The following is an 11,843-nucleotide window of genomic DNA, read 5'->3' as shown; positions in this document are numbered from 1 at the left end:
GAGAAGGTTTACCACTGTGTAGAACTGGCTGTGGTTTCATATCAGTTGTCATGCCACTGTGCAAAATGTGAAATAATTGAAATTCTCCCTGAGCTTCCATTTGCATATTCACTCATGGGAAGCCTGTGCTTTGCTTTCTCATTGCAGATGGGATGGGACTCAGTCCAGACAACAGATTGAGATGTTTTCAATCCTGATAGCGATAGATAAAGTCCCAAAATAAGAACGATCTTGATTCCACTGAAAAGCAGACTGCAGTGTGGATAACAATTCATCATATTGCAGGTCAATGTATATGAGTATATATTACATGCACAGAATATATAGTTGTGTATGTTTGAGAATAATTGCATTTCAAAGAACTATGAAGCTTAATAAAAAGGTTTGCATTCCTTTGGGGAACAAGTGATGAACAAGAAGTACAACCCAAAATATAAGTACATAAAATATACATAATCAACAGAAACATTTTGACAAAACACTCTCAATCTTCAAAGCTCATTTTAAAAAGGCTCATTTTTAAATCTGGCAGAGTTTGAGAAAATACTGTATGTGCCTAGCTATGAGGACACAGAAATCCCGACCTCGGCAGTCCTGGGAGGGAACACATGCTGATTTTACACACTTGCACTCACCCCACATTACACATGCATCTGTATTTCACATGTGACTTCTCACGTGTCACTGCTGATGAGATGTTCTGGAAGTGTCAGAGAAGTGGTCGGAACAATATCAGCACAAATGGAGATCAAATATAGGGAGTGTTTCACTCTGTGTAATCAGATGACACATCTGTCAATGCAAGAATCTACAGTCTGGGCTAAAAGGAAATCAGCCCCAGCCTAGTCTTCTTATGACTTTTGGGGCTGCTGTTGTGTTCAGTAAAACAAACAAACAAACAAACAAACAAACAAATAAATAAATAATCTCCTCTAAAGCTTGTTAACAGCAAATAATCTGGTGTGGATGCCAAAAACATAACGATATATTGATGCCTTTTTATCTTTGAATGACAGGAGGGCTTAGCCATTCTAGCTTAATTATACCAGCCATCCTTGCTCACATGTAGAGATCTCGACACACAGTGCATCAATTTCACTCTCTGTATTTCAGATGTGATAATTGAATGCTGAAAGCTTTCATGGTCCATTATAATATATGCTCCATAATAGCCAGGAATTTTCAGTTCCTTTTCAGGATTTTCCCAATCTGTATAATATTTAACAGTCTGGTCAAAATATGTCAAAAGCCAAAGACATGAAAACCTGTGCGTGTCTGCCTGGCCAGTCCAGCTCTATTTTTAGACTCTGACACATTATTTTCAGAGGGAGGCTGGAGCTTACCTGTCCTCCCCCTGCAGATTGGAGTACCTCTGAATCACATTCCACAGCTTTCTTTCCATAGACAATGTGGGTGGCTGTCTTTGGGAGCACTTGATGAGCAGATTTGCATTTTTATAGGGGTGGTAAGCAGTGTTTTTTTCTGATCTGAAGAAACCTTTGCTCGGGTTAAAAATATATCAGCGATAAAATGATTGTCACTTGGAGTGCAGTTATCTGGATGTGATCCAGACCTCTGCATTGGATATACTACCTCAGGGACAGAATTATCTACTGATTGTAGAGTTAAATATACAAAATGATTTATAAATGATAACATAAGCATATGTCTTACCACTATGTTACACTGAGTGCAAACGTATGAGTAATTATTTATGAGTAACCCACAAAACACAAATTGCTGCTGCAAGCTTACTAAGATTATAAACAATTATCAAAGGTGGACACACCAGCAGTCTTAGCACCGAGGACAAGCAGACTTCGTGTCCTGGCTATTAGATTTTTGTTCTTAGTTGCTCAGTGGACAAGTAGAATCAACAACCAGGGAAAGAAAAGAAACTATACTTTCTATCGGCTTGTGAAAAAAAAAAAAAAAAAAAAAATTCTCATTTGCTATATTTAAACTTGATGCACTTCACAGTCATGTGACGCACCTCAGTGCTGTACATGCTAACAAATACCAAAGCCTGCTGCACCACACACATTGTCTGAGGCATGATCTAGCTCATGGTATGTACTTGTTCTTTTCCATTAGTCTGTATTTATGCACTTGACTAGCTAACTAGGTTATTACATTGATAGTTATCAGCTCTTAACCAGCACGCTATCCCTTTGGAAAAGTAACTTTTGTAAAACCAAATCTTTTTCCAGAAAATGCATTTGTCTAAATGATTTTCGCAGATACAACCTGAACAGCTTCAATAACCATTACGTGTCCATTTGTGTGTCCCAATGAAACCTTGATGTGTGTCTTGATGAGTTAGGAGTGGCCCATCATACCTTCCAGGGGTCTGGGCCTTATTACTGCCTACTTCCTTTCCATCTCAAAACAAATGAACATTCAAATAACATTTAACTGACAGGCTTTAAGTGCAATCTCATATGTCAAGGGTTTATCACAAAAATAGTGACATCACTGTATGTACACATTGTGAACTGATGTTTATGAAGAATTTTATGAAAAATGTTTATGAAAAATGTTGAAAATGAAAAAAAAACTGCACACATTTCTAGTTGAGACTAATTATAACTATAAGTGATGTAACTGAGGCTGAGGAACTGTCAGAACCAGAATTCTGGGTTTCTGTTTTGTGTTTCCGGGAGAATAGTCATGGGGCTCATACTTAATTAAAAAAAAAAAAAAAATCTGGTTTATGCCATGCAAACTTTCTGTTCAAATCCATATATGAAAATATTGAGCACTAAACCAATAAAAAATGAGGCATTGCACGAGACACCTAGTTGTAAGACTATAAATTTTAAGAAGCAAACTTATTTTGTCTGGCATAGTGGTAAAATCAGTGATAAATACTGAATAATTTTTTCTTTCGTTTTTTAAAATGCATATTATAAATACAAACTGTGCCCTGATCAACTAATCTTCTTATGAGTTCGATAGAATGAGGACAACGTAGTTAGATTTTATTCAGATTTATAAGCCCCAAGGATAAAATTTAAACTTTATATCTTTAAATACAACTCAATTCATACAAATTGTTATAAATATAAGTGTTAGACATGTTGGCACTGATTATAAAGAACCAGAGCTGCATCTTTGTAGCATGTTTACCGTGTCAGAGGACATACAGTAACCTGCAACCTGAAACTACTTTAATATAAACTTATTTATTAAATATAAACTAATCGAATTTATTAGTAAGGCAGTGCTAAATAAAACTATTTTTTTTTAACCCTTGTGTGGTGTTCAAGTCTATGAGACCCATATTCAATGTTTAGAAAAAGAAAAATACTACAATCAATTGTAATTTCAACCTGATACTCACTGGCCCTGAAGAACATTTTGAAAAACTATTTTTTATTGTGTGCAGCCTGTGCACAATAAGCTCACTGACTTCCAGACACACACACACACACACACACACACATTTATATTTCATATGTGATTTTCAGGCCTACTGGACCCATGAGTAATGAGTGTAGAAACTGTTGGGAAAAAAAGCCCTCAGGTAAACATGATAAAAATGACAAAGAAATGTTCCTTCCTGACCTTTATCTTTATTGTCAGTGTTTTCTCTACACCTTCTTCATGTGTCGGTTTCTATCTTTTTCTTTTTTTGTGTGTGAAAGTACACACACACACACACACACACACACACAGTTTTGAACCTTTTTTCACTTTTTATGTTTCAACAATGAAAACCTCTTTATTCCTGCATTCTTGCATCTTGCAGCAGGGGAAACAAGACACACACACACACACACACACACACACACACACGCAGACACAAATGCACACATAGAAACAAAGTTGCAATAATTGTTACATTTGAAGCACATTAACCTGTCTACTCTGCATGTTTAAGCAATATTGTACTTGCAATCGTGATGCAATCGAGCCAATATTCAATCTAACCAAAAGATTGTGAGTGTGATATTTCTTTTATACAACAATTCTATCAACAAGAAATTAATATTGAGTAAATGACATTTTGGATAGAATATGGTCAAATGTTCTGGTTATTTTTGCTCTACTAGCAGAAACAGATCCCAAAGAAGCTACACTCATCTAGCACATCGGCTAGCTCGCTATCAACTTACACAATCAGATTAATGGACCGGAGCTAACTCTTGTATATTCTTGCATTCTACTCTCCCTGTTGCATGTGTATCTATAAATTTTCTCATAGCAACCTGCAAATTATATATCAATTCATAACTTTCACTCAGTTGCAAACTGGAGCAGGGACATAAGATATACATAGCTCTGTGTCACACTGTATGGCACCTCACCACAATCAGTCAGTATGCCAAAAATTATTCTTCAGAGATTTTTATTTTTTTGCATTAATCTTTTTTTTTTTGCAAGTTGTGAGGCAAATGTTGAAGAAGCTCCCCATTTGAAAGATGAAGAACTTTCTGAACACGAGGATCATGTCTTGATCAGCTCAGGTTTTGGCAGTTGAATTTGAAGATGATGATGACTTTGCCTAACAAATCTTCCCTGCACCAGCTCATCTGCGCCCTACTAGAAAGTTTGATGTCCGAAAATGTTGAAATCGAATGATGCCCTCATTCTAGGAATGAGCTACCAAAAATGGCTTCTGGTGTGATAAGGATGAAATCAGGCCCAACATGATTGGTTAAAATAGCAAATAATCGGGAGAGAAGATGAGTTTTTTGGAGGGAGGTAAAAGAAGTTGGACCAGACTTACATGCAGGCTTTTTTCTGTGCAACAATGTCCATGGAAAAGTTCCACAACATTTATATATATTATGTTTGCGATTTGATAACTGTGACACTTGGCCAGTTCGGCAGAAGGGAGGCAGACTGGCAATAACACGTGAAAAAAGTGCAAGGTGTACTTTTGCAACACACACGTCGGTAAAATATGTCCCTCATGTGGTGTGTAAAATGCTTGTACGTGTATTTAACATGGCTTATTTATCATTCACATTAAAAGCTTTGTATGCAGAACTGACCTACTGAAGTTTTTCTGACATCTGAATAAATTAAATTGTCATGAAACCGTGTTTTATTTATGTTTGCTCAAGTGTGATTTGTACCATCATAGTCTTCATTTCAAAGGATTTACGAGAAACGAATTACCATATATAGAATATGCAAATATTAACAACATGTTATGCTTGTACTGTTTGTAAAAGAGATAAGTAGAGATATGATTTGTGAGTATTTCTGCATAACGTGATATGAATGTATTTTCCAAGACGAATCAAGTAGCGGGTCCACCAGACTCACGAACGCTGGGTGAATAACAAAAATGCAAACCCCACACAAGGGATCAATTGTGTCCCCATGACAGGGGGAGCGTTGATAAGGACAAGATAGATAACCTTATAGGGAAACAATTTCACATGGTTTACCAGCTCTGCTCCAGATTCCCATGAGTTATAAATTCCTTTGTTGGTGATGGTTTGTTGGTGAGATGCTTCTTGTTCCCAGCATCAAAATTCCTCTCAGCTGCTGACATGACTTCAGGAGTGGGGTTTGGCAGGAGCTGTTGGAAAAGGACATTTTGATCAGATTGTAAACACTGTGTAAATCCAGACTGGTGTAAATTTAGGCTCTGTGCAGTTTTTCCAGTGAGACAGACAATAGATGTGAATAACAATACTTTAATCACTTTATTCAATCCTCAGTAGTCCTACAGGAACTTAAATTTGTATCAGAAGTATGAACATTTTATAGATGATGCAGTATACTGTATATTACAGTACATTACATTGGAGTTACATTCAACTAAATAAAGATTTTAACTATGCGCTTCCCTCTTTTAAAATAAAACAGACATTCAGGCATGAACCATATCTGATCAATAACTACACAAATACATGTTTTAAGTGTTTAATCCATTCTACTATGTGCAGACCTTCATTGGAATGGCATTATTAAAGAATTGGAGCAATCATAAAATGGTGAACCAATGGTGCGTAAAGGGTTAATAACAAAACTATATTGTTAATCTTTGGAAATCTGCTGCCATTGTTAACTGCAAACATGTACGCTTTACTTTCATTAGATAAAACAACAAAATTCCCACAAACCAAATGCACTAAAGTCTGTCATGGTTCTATGTTTGATGTGATTTGTATCCCATTAAGGCCAAGAATATATGATCCATAGGAGGTGTTGCTGGAAAAAAAGATAAGACTGTAGGTGTATACACTGGTCAAAAGTTTGTGGACACCTGACCATCACTCCCAAGTGCTTGCTGATTATTTAGTTGTTGCTATAATAATATTAGTGAGATCAGGTGCTGATGTCAAGCGAGGAGACCTGGGGTGCAGTCAGTGTTCCAGGTCATCCCAAAGGTGTTCAGTGAGTTCTTCCACTCTAAGAGAGAGAGGGGGGGGACATGAGCAGGTAATCATCATCAGTGTCAGGTATGCAGTGAGGAGGAGACTGGGAACATGCTTCTGAATGTGTCCATGCCAAAATATAACACACTGAGAGCCACCTGAAAGGAAGTGTGAGAAGGTTCAACGTGGCAAACTCTAAACCAGTTGTGAGGCTATTTTCAGCATCTAAATTTATCTTGTTTACCACATGCTGGCAGCACTCGTAATTATAGCCACTGTCCAGCTGGGCCTTGAGCAAGTGCTTAAGGAAAATGCAGACAGTTGTAATTTTTTATTGTCTGGAGAAGCACAAGACTGACTGTCACAACATTTGCACATCACGGCAATGCTACATCCAGCAAAGAGATTGTAATTTCCGGGAAACTGCAAATTATTTTTGAAAATGTCAGTGAAAGGAGCCTGCTGTCAGACAACATGACAGTTAATTTCCAGCAACCTTCTCCATGCATATTGTGGACATTAATGAAAAGACGAAAACAGAAATAAAATAATGAAGCTAAAAAAATCAAAGGCCAAACAAAGGCAACTGTTCTAATGCTGTCCATCCTAACATCCTTTTCATGTCCTTGCAATAATAAGCATAGTGTCAGGTAATATATAATCTAGTCTTATTCTGCATCAATGTTTAATTCTCAAATCTGATTGGTCAGAAGGTGTTGATTAGTTTTCTATAACAGCACCTCTGACAATAGTTCTGGCTGCAAGGCAAATCGCAGGGTTATATAAATGCTCTCGTTCTAATACGTTATTGTGGAAGGAGTCTCCAACGTCAGTAAGAGTCAGAGGTAAACCTGTAACTTTAAACTTTTAAAAACACTTTAAAAACATGGGAAAGTGTTCAGGACAGAAGAGTTTGCACTTTATGGTTTCTCAGTAACATGACAAGCTGCATTTTTTTTTTGTCTTATTAACTTCAAGAGAGAGAAAAAAGTGAGAAGAAATGACTATACAGTAGCTGCTATAACATAAGTGATAATAGGAACACATTTGTTGTTTGGGCAGTCCACAACAGTAAATGTAACTATAAATGGTTAAAAAGTATATTGTGTTTTTCTTTCTATGCTGTAAAGCTTCTGTAAAGCTTTCTGTAAAATTTTTATTAAACATTTATGAAAGGAGTCTCCAGTGTCAGTGCTTTGTAACAGTTGCAGGTAAAGCTGTAACTTAAAGTCAAAGGATTTAGAATGTTGCATGTTGTGGTTTCTTAGTAACTAGCTGCATTTATTTATTTATTTATTTATTTATTTTTTATCTTCAAGAGAGAAAACAAGAGGCTGGTGAGGGAATGACTCTTTGTAGCTGCTATAATGTAAATGATGACAGGATCTACAACATTAAATGTAACTATAAATAGATAAAACATACTATATGTCATTCTTTAATTAATTAAAAAATGCAAGCACTGGCAAATTGCTGTGGAATTAGAGGAATAAAACCCTTTGTCAGTGTGCATTACACCACCCTGTTGTTTATCTTCCTATCACAGAATGCTCCATCCTGTTGTATTCCTCATAATGAGCTCAACAATCATGTCTATAATTGGTAAACTTGGTTCACTGGCAGGGTTGCAGTTATGTTCTGCTGAGCAACAGCTTTGACCTAAAAGGCTTGCACTGGAAACACACAGTTTCCTTATCTGGCTAAGTTACAGTTGCCTGGAACTCAAAATCTTGGGAAAAAAATTAAAAAAAATGAAAACAAAGCTGTCTTAAATTCAGTTTCTTAGAGTGGTGTGGGAGGAAAGACATTTTTCTATGGGTTTTTTTCCTCATTTTGTATAAATTTCCTTACTTCTTTCTACTTTTTGTATTATTGTTTTGTACTTTTTCTACTTTTTAAAGTAAATAGCTGATTCAATAAAATCATATATATATATTTTTTAAATATAAGTCCATATATATATATATATATATATATATATATATATATATATATATATATATATATATATACTACTGTGCAAATGTCTTAGGCACAAAAATAATGATATTAAATGGATATATAGAGAGCAGTAACCAGTACTAAATGAAACAAAGTCAATATTTGGTATGATGATCCTTCGCTTAAAAAAAAAACAAACAAAAAAAAAAAAAAACTGAGTAGTCTTAAGTACAATGAGTGCAGTTTTATAAGGAAATGAGCTGTAAGAGTTACTGAGCATCTTGCGGAAGCAGCCACAGTTCTTCTGGAGACTTTGACTGTCACACTTGCTTCATATTTTTGCAGCAAAACCCAGAAGCCTTCATTATGTTTTTTTGTCTGAAAAGTGTCTCTTATGTAATACGCTGCTTTCTTTACTGACATACAAACATTTTTCTGTAACATTTAATTTTGTGCTGGAAAACTAATGTTTGGAAATCTAAAATGTTTTTTTACTGACTTGAAAATGTGAAAGTCATAAAATAAAAATTTATAACAAAGTTCGTACTAAGAAAAATAGGGTACCTATGACTCTCTGTATATATATATATAGTATATATACATATGTGTATATATATGTATATATATATATATATATATATATATATATATGGGTCTTTTTTTAAATCTAGTTGAGTGTGGACACATTTTTTTTCTTTTTTTGTATGATTTTGACACAAAACCATTTTAAGTCTTTTTTTTTTTTATCATTTTAAGTAATTTTTATGTAGTGTTTCAGCCACTAGCGATATGCATGGAGTAAGTTGCTGAAAATAAACTGTCATAAAATTTAAATTCCCTATGCATAAATTCCCATCCCTTGGATGAATGGTGACCAAAATACAATGCCAATAATGTACTATTTTCTGACAATATGGTCTCTGTAGTTACTCATTTAGCAAATTCCTTTATTAAAATGAAATGTTTTACCTTTTAACCACACGAATGGTGCAGGACGGGATTTTCTCTGCACGCATGGTACACACCCACACATCCAGACTAACCCACATTTGGGTCTGTTGTATTGTCCCGTATGTCCCTCAGTTGCATCATTACACCGAGGACAACTGAAGAAAGTGAAGAGGCAAAGCAGTGAGAGAACATATCAGTTCTTACTCCACACAGTGTTCTGATCCATTATGTGTGAACTATGAGTAACTGTTTGAACTGACATTTCCTGTTAGATCAACCAAATGGCAGTGAATATGGGAAGTCAATGACGAGCCCCAGAGCAGGGCTGACTACAGATAAATATGGAAATTTAAAACCGGGTTATGAAATCGTTGATACTAAAAATGCCTGAACATTTAAACAAGCACTGCAAGCAAAAAAACACAAGAAAGTGAAATAACACTGTAATATATTGGAATTTAAAAGTGAACACACTGTATCAGGTATTTCTTACTCACTAACAAAAAGACAGTTCTTGCACAAAGGTGATTGATTACAGAGACTTGCATAGACTTTGATATTTTTTATATTTGCATTGCAGCAGGAGCTTTATGGCTGTTCTGGGATTTTAATTCACAACCATCCAGTCACTAATGCAGAGGCTGAACCACTGGGCTCCCACTTCCCATTAATATGGTTTCTGACATATAGCTAATAGGTCATTGGTGTAAGTTTACCTCTAGATATAAAAGATGTAATTGGTGTAAAAGAGTAGTTTATATAGACAATTATTTCCAACAGCGTCACACTGTATTTCATTTAAAAGCATCAGTTTGCTGAGAAGGCATTAAGGTGAATAAAAGTGAGTCGTACAGAAACAGGTACCACACACTGACCTCTCAGCAGCAGCCGTCCCTTAATAAAGGCCATCTAATAACCTCTGTGTCTCCTGCGTCTAAACTGTTCATGTCTGGAAGAGCAGTGTAAATGTTCAGCACAGCAAGATAACTAATCACCCCACAAATCTCAGCTTCAGGCTACAGTTTTTTTTTCCTCCCTCCCTCAAGTAAATGTCAGAAATTTCTCTCTGCCAAATTGTATTTACTAAATACAATTATTCTTGTATTAGTTAGCTATTAATAGATCACCCGTATGCAGGTGTGGAGATAGGACTGAGAAATTAGACTTAAGGGAAGGTATAGATAAGGTGTTAAACGTGGAACTTATTCAGGGGAAAGTCAAAAAGGTGCTACATTTAAATGTATTCAATTATTAAATGGCAAAAACGTAAACGGAATAATAAAGCATCTCAACGCAGATGATTACATTGATGAATTTGTTTTAAATTTTAAACTGAAATGTAAATAAAATGTATGAGAGCACATTCTATTGACGTATAGTGTACCATCACACTTTCCTTCCTCTTCTTTATCTATAGAAATACAACCACAATAATAATAATAATAATAATAATAATAATAATAATAATAATAATAATAATAATAACATTTTCAGTATATTATGTTGTTACGTTTGTTATATCATTTTTTTACTAATTATTTTTACACACTTTCTGCATTAATGTCCCTGTTCAGTTTCATTTACTTTAAGATGTTCAAGAGTTATTATTGTCTGTAAGATAAAGTGTTGCTTTACTCTGCTGTTTGCTTGTAAGACAGAGAAATATGGCAAAAGGAAGAACAGCCATAATCTCCAGCCTTTTAGTGCTTTTCCAGTAATAACATTGATCCATCAACACTAATGATGCAGTACTCACTGGGGGAAGTGGCATTGGAAATGAGTTCCACTGAGGTTGGGTGGATCTCATCACTGCCGAATCTCAGACTTATTACACATTATAGTCCTCTACCACAGTCATTTATCAGGTCATGTGATTTAAATGAGACAAATAACATTCATATTTCATATGATGCTCCAACGTTTTACTGAAAGAGCAAAGTTAAACTAAAACCTGATGTAATATAGTGTCAGATTATTTATTCATTATTCATTCATCTTCAGTAAGAGCTTTATCTAGGTCTAGGTCTAGGTGGATCCAGAGCCTATCCCAGGAACCCTGGGCACCAGATGGGAACACACCTTGGAATGGGACACCAGTCTATCACAGGACATCACACACACACATACGCAAACATTCACACACTCATTCACATCGAGGGGCAATGTAGAGTCACTAATCCACCTACACCTGGCATATGTTTGGGAGAACCCTGAGGAAATCCACATGTAGAACACAGACAGCCACACATTTAATCTGTCCACGTCAGATGTGATCAAGGCCTTCAAAACTCTCAACCCTCCCAAATCACCAGGACCTGATAGTATCCATGGTCATGTCATCAAGAATACACCATCCAAATGGCAGAGGTTTTAAAACCCATCTTTAACCTCACCCTGAGGCTGTCAGTGATTCCCTCGTGCTTTAAGAGGTCCACCATTGTTCTAGTACCAAAAAAGATAACAGCCACATGCTACAATGACTATTGGCCTCAATTATTATGAAGTGCTTTGAGCGATTAGTCAAAACATTGAAGCTTTCAGTCACAGATGAACAGGCTGAGGAACGGTTTTTATTTGCAGGCCATCAGACTACTAAATAACTGCGTGTTTAAA

General features: G+C 35.8%; 1 long non-coding RNA gene across 2 annotated transcripts; it reads right to left on the bottom strand.

The window, feature by feature from the left end:
• Positions 1-4,409: 4,409 nt before the first annotated feature.
• LOC128320206 (uncharacterized) lies at positions 4,410-10,203 on the bottom strand. Of its 2 annotated transcripts, none has more exons than XR_008303660.1 (3): positions 10,106-10,203; positions 9,249-9,385; positions 4,410-5,536 (listed from the first exon to the last, which is right to left on the bottom strand). It is a non-coding gene; the product is annotated as an uncharacterized LOC128320206 (long non-coding RNA). The 2 variants fall into 2 exon arrangements; XR_008303661.1 differs by lacking the exon at positions 4,410-5,536 and adding an exon at positions 5,572-6,496.
• Between the last annotated feature and the right edge of the window lie 1,640 nt (positions 10,204-11,843).

Source organism: Pangasianodon hypophthalmus, chromosome 14 (genome assembly GCF_027358585.1).
Source record: "Pangasianodon hypophthalmus isolate fPanHyp1 chromosome 14, fPanHyp1.pri, whole genome shotgun sequence".
In the NCBI taxonomy this organism is placed as follows: Eukaryota; Metazoa; Chordata; class Actinopteri; order Siluriformes; family Pangasiidae; genus Pangasianodon; species Pangasianodon hypophthalmus.
Note: the sequence above shows the minus strand (reverse complement) of the source record. Positions and strands in the feature narration are given on the sequence as shown.